Raw genomic sequence first — 13,315 nt, forward strand, 5'->3', positions numbered from 1 at the left:
GTTATGATGTCTGAGAATGGCAGAGCTGTAGGACTGGAGCCCTGGAGAGGTGAGACAAATTTCCCTAGGGCAGACATGGAAGTTTAGGTATCTGGTCAGCTCGAGGGTTAAATGTCTTTTCACACTAACCCAAGAGAACTACCTCCAAACTGCTGGATTTTGACCAGGAAACCTGAGAACAAAGAGAGAGGAAGTAAGTATGCAAAGATCAATAGAGAAGGCTTTGACGCTGCTGTGTATATGAGTGTTTTCCAGTGTGCTCTCACCTGAAGATAATAACTGCTGCCAACTGATTGCTAACCACGTGCTTAACCCTAAGTGCATTAGATGTTTGAACTCATTTTGTCATTGCCCTAGTGCTATAAGGTAATAGGATTGTCTCCATTTCACAGGTAAGAAACTGAGGTTCTGAGAGGTGATGTAACTTTCCCAAAGTTGCCCAGTATTAAGAGATAGAGCCAAGAGTCAATATCCTTTACTGTCTCCCCTTTACTAACCAGCATTTCCCTGTTCAGGCAGACGTGGAATCATTTTTCATATCACTGGAAGAGATTTGAAAATATCACCACAATCCCATTTGATTAAAAAACAGAAACGGAGTAGCTAAAGACATGAGATACCAGGCTGAAGGTTGGTGATTAACAGAAGGACAAGGAGAAGCCTTGTACCTCCTGCCACCTTGCAACTCTCTGCAAAGCTCCTGATATAGGCTGGGTAGTTTCCCTTCACTCTGCAAATCCACTCTCCACCCTCAGTCTCTGTGGCACCCAGGAGCCTAGCCTCCATAGACCACATCAACGCTCTGGCTTCCAGTTGGGTTTGGCTAATGGGAGGCATCCTCAGGAGTTCTGAGGACAAAAGAGACAGGTTAGGGTATGAATTCCCTGGCTCCCTCCTGTGGGGCAACAGATTCTCAGTGGCTGGTTCCTCTACCAAAGGTCTTGACTCCCATCAGGATCTCTCTGCTAAGCCACAGCACAGCTCTAACTATCTAAGGACTCCGTTCCCGGCTCCTGGTACTTCACCATTCCATGTTTCTTTCCCTTAACTCCATTCATACCTTGGTTAACAATCCCATGGTCACGCTCTTCTCAATAACCCCATTTGAGTGAGCCATCTGTGTCCTGTTAGGACCCAGGGTATATCAGTACTAGAGTTTTAGGTCTGGAAGGGATGTCAAAGTCTTCTGCTCCCATGGCTTTCAAACTTTTTATTTTTACCCTCAGAAATCAAATAAGAATCCCAATTATAAAACTCATAAAGTTCTGAGGGCCGGCCCATGGCTCACTCGGGAGAGTGCGGTACTGATAACACCAAGGCTACGGGTTTGGATCCCTATATAGGGATGGCAGGTTGCTCACTTCGGAGAGCGTGGTGCTAACAACACCAAGCCAAGGGTTGAGATCCCCTTACCGGTCATCATTAAAAAAAAAAAAAAAAATCATAAAGTTCTGAAAGGCTATGGAACCCTCCCTGCTCAGTGTCCCACCCAAAAGCACCCTTCTTTCCTGCCTCCCCACAGCTCCTCTATAAAATCCAAGGATTGTAGGGCACTCTAAAACCAGCTGACCTAACCCAAAGCCCTCACTACACACAAGGGGAGAAAGCTGCTGGCAACAGTTCCAACCAGTGTCCTTTGTTGGCCTGAGCAGGTCTGATTTATGCCCTGGGCCTTCATCAACAGTTTGCCTCAATATCTTCCAAAGTGTAAAAGTCCCATAAATCTTCACTGGGAGTGAGGACTGGACTGCCAGCCCGTGTTATACAAACACGCAGAAATGTCATTAAGGCAACAAACAGCCCCGTGGCCCCAGCAGAGGCTTTTTCTGCCTGGCTCAAGTTACCTAAAATCAATATTTGAACAAGGACAAAACCACATGTTTTCAAAACCAGATTAGAGGGGTCTAATACCAGGCCTGGAGATGTGGTTACATCATGCGCATTGCAGCTGGCCCCTCGGGGCTCTGCCATGGGGCCTGACCAGCCTGCCCAGGCTCCTGCTCCCTCGCACTGTCACTGGGCTTACTGGTCCTGAGTGTCTGACCTCACTTGACAGGTGACACTGAGAAACAGAATAAGTAAGGACTAGGAACATTCACAGAGCCAGGCACACGACCTGAGTTTACAAAACAAAGTTAGGTGCGCTCCTTCATGCACTCCTTAAACATGTTTTCAGGATCTGTGCCAGGCTCTGGGAGTCCAAAAGTGAGCAAAATTGTGAGATTTGCTCTCAGGGAGCTCACTGTGTAGCATAGAGACAGAGGAGATGCCAGGCATTTTAATGCAGTAGGACAAGTGCCAGTGTTGCAGGGAGCTTCGGAGGCACACGGCAGGGACAGGTAACCCAGGTCCTGACAACAGAGGCATGCTAAAAGGCTCTCTAGCTAACTTACTCTTCTGGCTTTGCCATGTGCCAGGCCCCAGGAAGGGAAGGGGTGAATGAGAGGAGAGAAAACCCCTGTTTTCTCCCAGAAGGGAAAGGAAGGGTTCTAACTATTCACTAGGGAAGAGCGATGGGCGAGTTGGGGAGCAGGAATGAAGCACGCTCAGCTCAGCTTCTCTAGGCCCTGTCTTTTTGGAACCAGCCTGTCCACAGACACACCACCACCACCACACCCTTTCTCTGCTTGAGTAGAGGTGGCCGTGAGAGTAGGCTCTGTGGTGCAAGTCTCTGACATGGCGCATTTGCAAATGAAATTTCCTTTACCCACATGAAGCTCCTTTGTGTTCAGTGTTCCATGAGGGCACTGGAGACATCATCTTCCTCAGGATAGGACTCCAGGTCCTCCATGGTCTTGTGGGTGCCTGTCTGTGCTCACCGCTTGCCCAGCCCCACCGTGCTTCACGACACATCTTTTCGTGGTGAGCCAGAGAGCTCTTTCATGTCTCTGTGCCTGTGCATACTCCATTCCCTCTGCAGAAGATGCCTTTCCACCCCTGTCCACATGATAAAGCCGTGATCTCCTATAAAACTCAACTTAAGTGTCCTTTCCCTCTAGTTTTTCTCTGCTTTCCCTAGGCAAGTTGAACACATTCTACCCTCTATGCTTGTGCAGAATTTATCTATTAAAGTGCTTGGCACTTTGCTTTGGAACTGCGAGTTTACTTGCCTGTCTCTCACTGGCATAAGGACTGCATTCCGTTCACTCATTTCTTTAACCGTTATTTCATTCAACTAACACTGATTGAGCTCAATCTAGGCCAGGGACTGGGCACTGCGGGTACAAAGAGGAAAGACAAAGATCCCACCTTCAAAGGGTTTATGGTCTAATAGAAAAAAAAAATGAATACATATTTGTCTTCCACAAAATAAAGAGTTTGGAAAAGATTCTGTCTAGAGTAGCAAAACGGGCTTCACAGGAAGATTTCATTTCAGCTTGGTGGTGAAGGGAAGGTAGAATTTAGCCAAGATTTTAAACTTTTTTAGAGAAAGAGAAAAAGATCTAGGCAGAGTTAAATAGCAGCCATGACCCAGAGACCTAAAATGGTCCATATTTTGTAGGAACTTGTAAGCAGTCAGTACGGCTGTAACAGTAAACACATTGAGTGGCATGGAGTGGGTGGGAGAGGAGGGAAGAAAGGAGAAGAAGCCAGAATGAAAGGGCTGGGCCTGAGCCAGACCATGGAGGGCCATGTGGGCCATGTGAAAGTCTGTACTTTATTCAGTAAGTAATCAGATGTTGTTGAAGGCTAAAGGGTCCCAGTTAGATCTGTGAGTTAGGAAGATTATTCGCCTCTGATTTCCCCAGTGCCAGGGAGAACAGAAGTTTCATAAACATTTGCTGCTGAATCTGAACATCCTCAAGACTGCAGGATCTGAGAGGCCAGGCCACTCTGCCATGGGGAGCAGCAGCGACTTTCTCCTGGTGGCATCAGAAACTACAGGCAGTTCTTACCTTGAACAGCTTGAACTCCACTCAAAGAGGTGCTCCCTTAACACCCATTCCTCAGTTCTCACTACGATTACCTAGACCATATACAAATATGAATAGGCATAACAGACACTTTCTTCTCCTCCCCCTCTCTGTTCATTGGCCAAGACCTGTAATTTCCACCTGTTTATCTCCCAAATCAGCCCCTTTCTCAACATCAAGCTCTTCCTGATAAAGCTTAGGCCTCTGTGATAGGCAGAGTATTACTCATGGTTCTCCAGAGAGATTTATTATAAGGTATTAGTTCGCACAGTTATGGAGGCTGAGAAGTCCTATGATGTACCACCTGCAAGCTGGAGAACCAGGAAAGCAGTAGTGTGGAGGGCAGGAGAAGATCAATATTCTAGCTCAAGCAGCCAGGCAGAGAGCAAATTCAACCTTCCTCTACTTTTTGTTCAATTCAAGTCCTCGATGGATTGGATGATGCCATCCACACTGGGGAGGGCCATCTGCTTTACTCAGTCCACCAATTCGAATGCTAATCTCTTTTGGAGACACCCTCGCTGACACACCCAGAAATAATGTGTAACCAGCTAGTTGGGTCCATTCGGGTTGGCATATAAAATTAACCATCAGTGACAGCTTCTGAAATGGTTCCCAATGATCTCTTGTATCAGTTTGCTAGGGCCACCATAACAAAGCACCAAACTGTGTGACTTAACCAACAGAAATTTATAGTCTCATAGTTCTGGAGGCTAGAAGTCCAAGCTCAAGGTATTGGCAGGGTAGGTTCCTTCTGGCGTCTGTGAGGCAGAATCTGTTCCAAGCCTCTTCCCTTGGCCTGTAGATGGCTGTCTTCATGTTCATATGGCATTCTCCTTGTGTGCATGTCCATCTCCAAATTTCTCCATTTTATAAGAACACCAGTCATATTGGACTACCCTAGTATGCTCACATTGGTCACCCAAGGTATTGGCAGGGTAGGTTCCTTCTGGCGTCTATGAGGCAGAATCTGTTCCAAGGCTCTTCCCTTGGCCTGTAGATGGCTGTCTTCATGTTCATATGGCATTCTCCTTGTGTGCATGTCCATCTCCAAATTCTCCATTTTATAAGAACACCAGTCATATTGGACTACCCTAGTATGCTCACATTGGTCACCCTAGAGATCTCATTTTAATTTGATTACCTGTGTAAAGACCCTATCTCCAATTAAGGTCACATTCTGAGGTATTGAGGGTTAGAATTTCAACATATAAATTTGGGGGGCAGGGGACACAATTCAACCCATAACAACCCCCTAGTATTAATCCCCTTGTGTAATCCCCTTCCCTTGAATGAGAGCTGGACCAACAGACTTGCTTCTAAAGAATAGATTATGACCACAACAATGGGCTGGATGGGTTGTCACTTCCAACATTAGGGTACTAACGAGTGTGGCTTCCATCTTGCTAGCCCTCTGTCTCTGGTTCTTATCACTTGTCTGGTGAAGGACAATGCCATACTGTGGGCTGGTCTCAGGAAGCACGTGACCACATGACAACAGACTGAACACAGTCTCCAGCCAGTAGCCTGCCAGGAACTGACACCCACCAACCATGTGAGCAAAGCCACTTCTTGGAAGCTGCTTCTCTACCAGTTGAGCCTTGAGATGACTGCAGCCCATGCTTGTGACAGACCCAGAAGTGAAGGATTCAGTTAAGCTATGCCAGGAAAAGTCATGCCTAGAGGGATATTGTTATTTCAATCCACTAAGTTTGGGGGTAATTTGTTAGGCAGCAATAGAAAACTGATATGTTCCCCACCCCTTCAGACCTAACCTCTGTCTGCCCTCACCCTTCACCCTTTGTGACCTTCCTAAAATACAAACAGGACTTGGAAATTTCCCCGAATACAAACTGCCATGGCTCCCCACAGTTCTGAGGATAAAATTCAAATTTTTTAGCTTTGCCAAGTTCCATCTTTACCTGCAGTTTTGAAAGGCTGCAATAGAAAGATCATTTGCTTTGAAGAAGACAAAATTGGGCTTAAATTCTGGCTTGCTTCTTACTGTTAGTGTGACCTCTATCCTCTGTCACCTCATCTGTAAAATGGGGACATCAATTTATTATTGAACACTTGTTGAAAGCATACTATCTACAGGATCTGTGCTAGGCACAGAGAACAAAATGATGAATAAGAAATGGTCCCTGACTTCAAGAAACAGAGACTAACAGTTGAATCTGTAACTACCATACAGTGTGTTAAGTACTACGATGAAAGAAACACAAGGGACGGAGAATAGTTGATGTGTATTTAATGCTTACTGTACACCCAACACTTTAGAGGTATTTATCATTCAATCAGCACAGAAATCCTATGAGGTACAAACTATTATCCCCATCTTGCAAACGAATAAACTGAGGCTCAGAAAAGTTGACTAACTTGCCCAAAGTCACACAAGTAGTAAGTGGAGAGACTAGATTCAAACTCTGGTTTATATTACTTCAAAGCCCTCGTTTTTTTTTTTCTAATAAGGCTGTACTGTCTGTGAATGATGTCACTGTTGGGGCCTTAGGAAACAAACAGAGATTGATTCTTGGGTGTGAGATGTTCCTTCCTGGGCAAGGAGCGGGGAGGGAGCAGGATTGGTCAAAGGGAAAAGTTGAACCTCGATCAGCATCTCCTAAGTGCTTCCTCAGGAAGTTTTTGTCCTGTACTACTCAGGCTTCATGCAGGACAGGCCTAGAAAAACACAGCAAGCTGGGCAGATGGGGGGAGCCCCATTTTCAGGCAGGTTCCCTTTAGGTGGATAGGTGCCAGGAATAGGGCACTTCAAAATTCTGGGGGGAGGTCTAACCTGATGGGTGGAACTATGAGATTCTGAGATACTATAGTGACAGCAGGTCATAGTTGAGAAAAAGCACAGAAGAGGGCCTGGCACTTAGCAGATACTCAGTCATTATTTGTTAATGAACTAACATCCACTTGAGAATTCCTTCACAAGGAGGGAATAGCACTGACAAGCAGGTAAGCCTATGGATGCAGAACCCAGGGTCAGGAGATATTAGAAAGTCTGGGTCAGGGATTAGCACCAGTAGGACTCTGCAAATAATGGAATCCCAATTAGTATTTGAGCTCAAGGTCCTAGGGCTCAAGACGGTGACCATATCTAGGGAGCAAGCAGAGCACAATCAGTACTGCAGTACCAGGGATCATGGCCAGACCAGGAACATGTCAGCCACTCAACCTGCCAGTCATTGTTTATTCATCCAACCACCCATCCATTCTTTTGCACATTAAATATTTATGTGAAAGGTTTATCGCAGCTCTATTTACAATAGCCAAGAATTAAAACCAACCTAAATGTCCACTGATGGATGACTGGATAAGAAAAATGTGGTACATTTACACAATGGAATACTACTCTGCCATTAAAAAGAATGAAATTCTTCCATTCACACAGCATGGATAAAACAGAGAGAATTCTGTTAAGTGAAATAAGCCAGGCACAGAAAGAGAAATACCACATGTCCTCACTCATAAGTGGAAAATAAAAGAATAAATAAATAAAAAAGAAAGGAAGATACAACAATCACAAGAATACATTGAATTTCCAAAAAGAGAGCAGAACTGAGGTTACCAGAGGTGGGAAGGAGGTGGGGGAGTAGCAAGAAATTGGTGAAGGGACACAAAAAATGATTAAATTGTGTAATGATGAATATACTAGTTATCTTGATTTGATCGCCACATATTGTACACAGGTATTGATATTTAACTGTATAGCCTGCAAATATGTATACTCAATTATGTTTCAATAAAAAAACGTTTACATGAGAGATAGCATTTGCTATGGTCTGAATGATGGTGAATCTTAGTCACCAAAGTGGCGATATTTGAAGGTGGAGACTTGGGAGGTGATTAGGTCACAAGGGCAGAGCCTTCATGAACAGAGCCTTATAAAAGAGGCCTGAGACACCTTGGCCCCTCCTACCATGTGAGGACACAGTGAGAGTCAGCATTCTGCAACCCAGAAGATAGCCCTTACCAGATGCTGAATCTGCCGGCACCTTGATCTGGGACTTTCCAGCCTCCAGAACTGTGAGAAATAAATTTCTATTGCATATAAGCCCCCCAGTTTATGGTACATTGTTATAGCAGCTCAGACAGACTAAAAGAGAGTTTTACTTACCCCTCACTTCCTTCTTTCTCCTGCCACAAATCCTTTGCAGAGGAGAGATTATTTGTAAGACAGAGTAAAGACACAAAGGTCATATCTGCACAAAAATACATGGAAGGTTTCCTAAGAAATTGGTCAGTATTGGGAAGAGAAATGCTGATTTGGCTTGTTGATACTCCACTCGGAAGAACTGGAAGGCTCTAAAGCTGTATAGATCTGACGCTGCCCCTCCAGGTAGAAGCTGAGATTCCAGTCAGGGGAGGAAGAAGTAGAGGTGGGAAGTGGGTGTAGAAAAGAAGGGAGGAGGCAAGGGAGAAAGAAAACACCCAACTGTCTGTGTGAATGTGACTTGAAGTAGGAGATGGTGAGATGGAAAAATAAATGTTTCATACCATCTCTATGCATGATCAGATATAAAAAGGATTTTCACTCTCATGCTGAGATGTACCCACAGCTCTTCCAGGTATTTTGTTCATAGTTAAAACCAGTCTTTCCTGGACTCTGGGGACACCAATGTGGATTAAGATGCAGTCCCTGCTCTGGGGTCACTCACAGCCTAAGGGAAATGGCAGGCAAGCAGACAGAGAAGCGTAATGGAGGATAATTGTGTTGATAAACCAGGCACCTCACCAGACTTGCACTTTCAGGAAGACTTCCCAGAGGAAGTGTGATAGCCAAGGAGCTGAGTTTTGAAAGATGGGTGGAGCTATCCAGACAATGAAGCAGTAACAAGAAAAAAGAAGTAATAAGACAGAGATGAGGAATATGACCCTTCTTGGCAGAAGGATGATCTTGTGAAAAGAGCCAGGGGCATGAAAAGTTGTGGTAATTTAGTGTGGCTGGAGAAAAGGTATGAGTGAGAAGGAGAGACAGGAGCTAAGGCAAAAACTAGATGATGAAGGACCTTGTGTGCCAGGCTGAGAGTTTAAACTTTATTCTGAATGCTGTCTTAAGTCACTGAGATGGAACTACTGGAATTTCTTGGATGCCTGCAACAGCTTACGTCTGGGTCCTGGGCTCTGATGTCCAGCCTGAAATTCATGCAGCCTTTGGCTTCATTCTCTGCCTTGGGATGAAGGGCTGATTCCCCTGGCCCAGAGGATGGGCTCATTTCCATGGTGTTGGGCCACTGGGTGGATCCTTCGTTGGTGAGGCCTTCCAGAAATGGGCTGCACGCCCATGATGTCAGAGGGGTGGGGTGTGGGGAATGGAGTGGGGTGTCATAGCTGCTGTCACTATGCCCCCTCTTCCCTCCTGAGAAAATACAAACCACTCCTCAGGCTGCCGAGCAAGGAGTCCTTTCACTTCTGGAGAAGTTCAACCTTTCATAACCCAAATTATTCCTGGAGATTGTAGGTTGTAAAAAGACCTCAAGCTTTACAGTCAATCAGATCTAGATTTGGATCCTGGTGCTGTTACAAGCTGTGAGAGCTTAAGCAAGTTAATTACTTTCTCTGAGCCTCAGTTCCCTTAGCTATAAGACAGAAATAATAATGTCTCTCTCAGAGAGTTACTAGGAGCATCAAAGAAGAAAACATTCACAAGTCTTTGGCACTATGTGTCACTTCTGCCTCCAGACAATTTTTGTCTTGTGGAGTGTTACTCTCTTATTGGACAACCAAGAACCATTCAGTTCAGCTTTTCTGCCCTAATAATAGAATTAAGAAAGTATTATGTGAAGGCGTGAGTGCCATTGACCAAATTAAAGCATTCGGCTCATTTCTGCATTATTTTGGTAAACTATACTAAGTCAGAAACCATGAATTTATGAAGCTGAAATGCAAAGAGCCCAGGACTCAAAATAGCAATATCTGAGCTCCTATCTCTGTCTGTGCCCTTGGGCAGTCGCCTTTCTGAAAAATGAGGTTCCTTCCAGTCTTGACGGTTTCCAGAACCAACTAATAAAGTATTAGATTTCAGCAAGTCTCCAAGATTCCTAAGCACCAAAGGGTACCCCTCTTTAACTGTTCACATAAATCCTGTGAGTTTCCATCAAGCATGCAGCTCAGGAAGAAGAAATTCTTCCATGGGAAAAGAGTTAAAAAGTTCACGCCTGGAGAATTAATCATAAAATATTCCAAGAATGTCAGGGAGAAATATAACATATTCCAGGGGACCCCCAGGGGAGTGAGAGAGGACGGCAGCTGGAGGTGCCTCGTACTGAGCCCTGTACGGGCGCCAGTCCAGATTCCAAAGAGCTGAGTATGGTGTACTGCTGAGGTGGACCTTCTTTCCCCTTGTTTCTCTCCCTGCTTCCTAGATACAGAAGTCCTTTCCTGGGGCAAGCCCATTGACACTGTCTCCAACCTCTGCTTAAGAGATAAGAGAATTACCTTTGGAATTAAAAAGATCTGGATTCAAAACCCAATTCTGCCACTTACTGTGTAATTTTAGCAAATTAATTCATCTCTGTGAACTTCCATTTTTTCATCTACCAAACAGGGATACAAATATTTATTTCCCAAGATTTTTGAAAGGACTCAATGAAATAATGTTGTAGAGCCTTTACTCCAGCATCCTAGGAGGGATTCCATTGATAGCAGCTAGTATTTGGGGAGAGGACAGCTGGGTGGAGTGGCCATGTGCTCTATGCATGGCTCAAGCCCTTTCCAATTCACCCTGAGCCCCAGTGGATATATCCAAATTATGAAGCTAGCTTTTGTCTGCAACCACAGATATAGTGGTCTCTAAAGTGGTGGGGAGAGAGGCATAGACTTCTCCCTGCAACTGAAGGGAGAAAAGGGAGCTTCCAAGAGGCAAGGCAGCCATGGGAGCAGACCTGGCTACAGAGCCTAAATATGGACCTCCAGCTTGGCTGATGCTGAGAGGGGAAGGTCTGGGGCGTGTGGTAAGCTCTGCGGGATTCCTTCAGTAATCTTTCAACAGCTCTCTTCTGTGTACCTACTACATGTCAGCTACTAGTTCCTGAAACTGGGGATACAGCAGAGAACAAGCCATTGTCCTTGCCTGCTTGAAGCTAACTTTCTAGTGGAGGAACAAGAATTAAACAAAAAATAAATAACCTATGTCTTTCAGGTAATACTTATTGATATGATTTAGAGAAATCAGCCTCAGGATTCTGAAGGGAGCATCAAGGAGCCACAGGTGGGCAGCAGCCTCTGGTTCTCGGATAAGTTATTTAATCTGCTAGACAATGACCTTGAATGGCTTTCAATTACAATCTTTGAGCTCAAATCCCACCTTTACTGCAAACTACTCTGTGACTTTTGGTGATTCATCCCCTACCCCCCACTCCATCCCACATCCTTGGTTTCTTTTTTAAACAGAGAGCATTGATTCATCCAACCATCAGCAAGTGCCTCGAGTGGTGGCTGTTTCTTCTCCCTCATCCCTTGAACCACTGGAACTGGAGATCCGTTAGGTGTCCACCTTCTCGCATCCAGCCCATTGCCTCTCCTCTGCCCCCAAATTTCCCCAACTTGGATGCTCATCAGATACCCAGCAGCTGGAGGGATAAGTGCCCCACTCCTAAATAGGGCATCTGGGGGCCAGCACAACATCTACAGCTGGACCTCTCATATCCACTTGCTTTATAGAATAAGTTAAATCCAACTAGGAACAGATACTCTGGGATTCTGATTGGGTTTTTTTCCCCAGGGAAGCCTAAAAGAGGAAGGAAGAGAAGCAGGATGAATGAGTCCCTGCCATTGCAGTTGGTCTCCCAGCTGCAACAGATACTCACCATAGTTCCCTCTTCTGATTCATTTTATACCCCCCTCACCCTCTTAGAACCTCTGATGATGGATGGTTTACGTAGGAGGGCAGAGGTAATCCAGACCCTCATGCATGAGGAGTCTGAGCCCCTGGTCATCATATGCATTTACTACCAAAACTGAGCAAGGGAGTACCAAAAGATGCCCCAGTGAATCTACCGGGTGTCAAACCTATCACCCTCTGCCCCTGTTGTGTAACAGCAGCCTTACCTCCTGATAATGATTAGAGTCAATGAGCCCTGACAAGGTAGCGATTCCTTTTCTTGCCTGCTGGTCTTTTATCATAAGGAGCGAAAGGTGACCAGATAGGGCCGGCCCGGTGGCGCACCGCCGAGGGTTCGGATCCCACATACAGACTGGTTCCCGCTCACTGGCTGAGCGAGGGGCGGGCGCAGCACCAAGGGTTGCGATCCCGTTGCCGGTCCCGTCCGGTACGGGCGCGACACTGAGGGTTGCGATCCGTTGCCGGTCATGAAAAAAAGACAAAAAGAAAAAAAAGAAAGAAAGAAAAGAAAAGAAAGGTGACCAGATAGCTTAGTTTAATAGGATTCTTGGAGTCTGCTCTGGTGGAAGCTTTCCTCCTTTACGAACCCAAACTTCCAAATCTGTAGACTCCAGAGTAGTGGGGATAAAAAGCACAAATGCTTCGTGTGGATGAAGTAGTGGTAAGCAAGGCACCCCTATTTCCACTTCTTCATTTCTGGATCCTTGAGTTCTCCCTGTCGGGAACTTGGCACCATATAACGATCGCTGTTTTAGCGTATTTATTGCATCCTGGGAGATGGTGCTCATTTTTCACAAGATCCAACTCAAGTTTGTCACTTTAGATGACTGTTCAAAAGGTCCTTCTGCTTTCTGCTCGGCGGCGGCAGGGCTGAGCCCGCGGTGCCTCCCCCGGCTCTCCGTGCACTCCGCTGTCGCTGCCTGCGCACTCCGCCCCCCTGCGACACCGCCATCGCAGAACACGTCGTCTCCTTCGCCAAGGACTTCCTGGCCACAGGCATCACCTCGGCCATCGCGAAGATTGCTGTAGCCCTGATCGAGCGGGCCAAGCTCTACTGCAGCTGCAACGTGCCAGCAAGCAGATTGCTGCCGACAAGCAGTGCAAAGGCATTGTGGACCGCATCCTCAGCATCCCCAAGGAGCAGGGCGTGCTGTCCACCTGGAGGGGCAACCTGGCCGACGTCATCCCCTACTTCCCCGCAAGCCCTCATCTCAGTGGACACAATATGAGCTGGACTTGACCAGGACTCCATTTACTTAGTGGTCCCCATATGCCCCTACTGTAACAGGGGGGCCTTGATAATGCTTCTGATTCCTGTGAAAACGTCAACCCAGAACCTAAAATATCTACATATTCCCCTATTCCAAGTATATGATTACTGAAAGGCTGTAGGTCCCTTTGGAGAGGCTCTGAGGAAATCATTACTAAATGAACTTCTTTGGTACTGCAGAGTTCTTTCTCCAAAGGACCTGGCTCTCCTTCAGTCAGTGGAGTCTGAGTCTGAATATCTGAACTCAGGTCCAGAAATTAAACAGCCTTCTGATCATAC

General features: G+C 45.9%; 1 pseudogene; it reads left to right on the forward strand.

Annotated features, from left to right (window-relative positions):
• Positions 1-8,621: 8,621 nt before the first annotated feature.
• LOC103603160 lies at positions 8,622-13,006 on the forward strand (annotated as a pseudogene).
• Positions 13,007-13,315: the final 309 nt, after the last annotated feature.

The sequence above is a fragment of the Galeopterus variegatus genome, unplaced genomic scaffold (genome assembly GCF_000696425.1).
Source record: "Galeopterus variegatus unplaced genomic scaffold, G_variegatus-3.0.2 Scaffold4470, whole genome shotgun sequence".
Classification (NCBI taxonomy): Eukaryota; Metazoa; Chordata; class Mammalia; order Dermoptera; family Cynocephalidae; genus Galeopterus; species Galeopterus variegatus.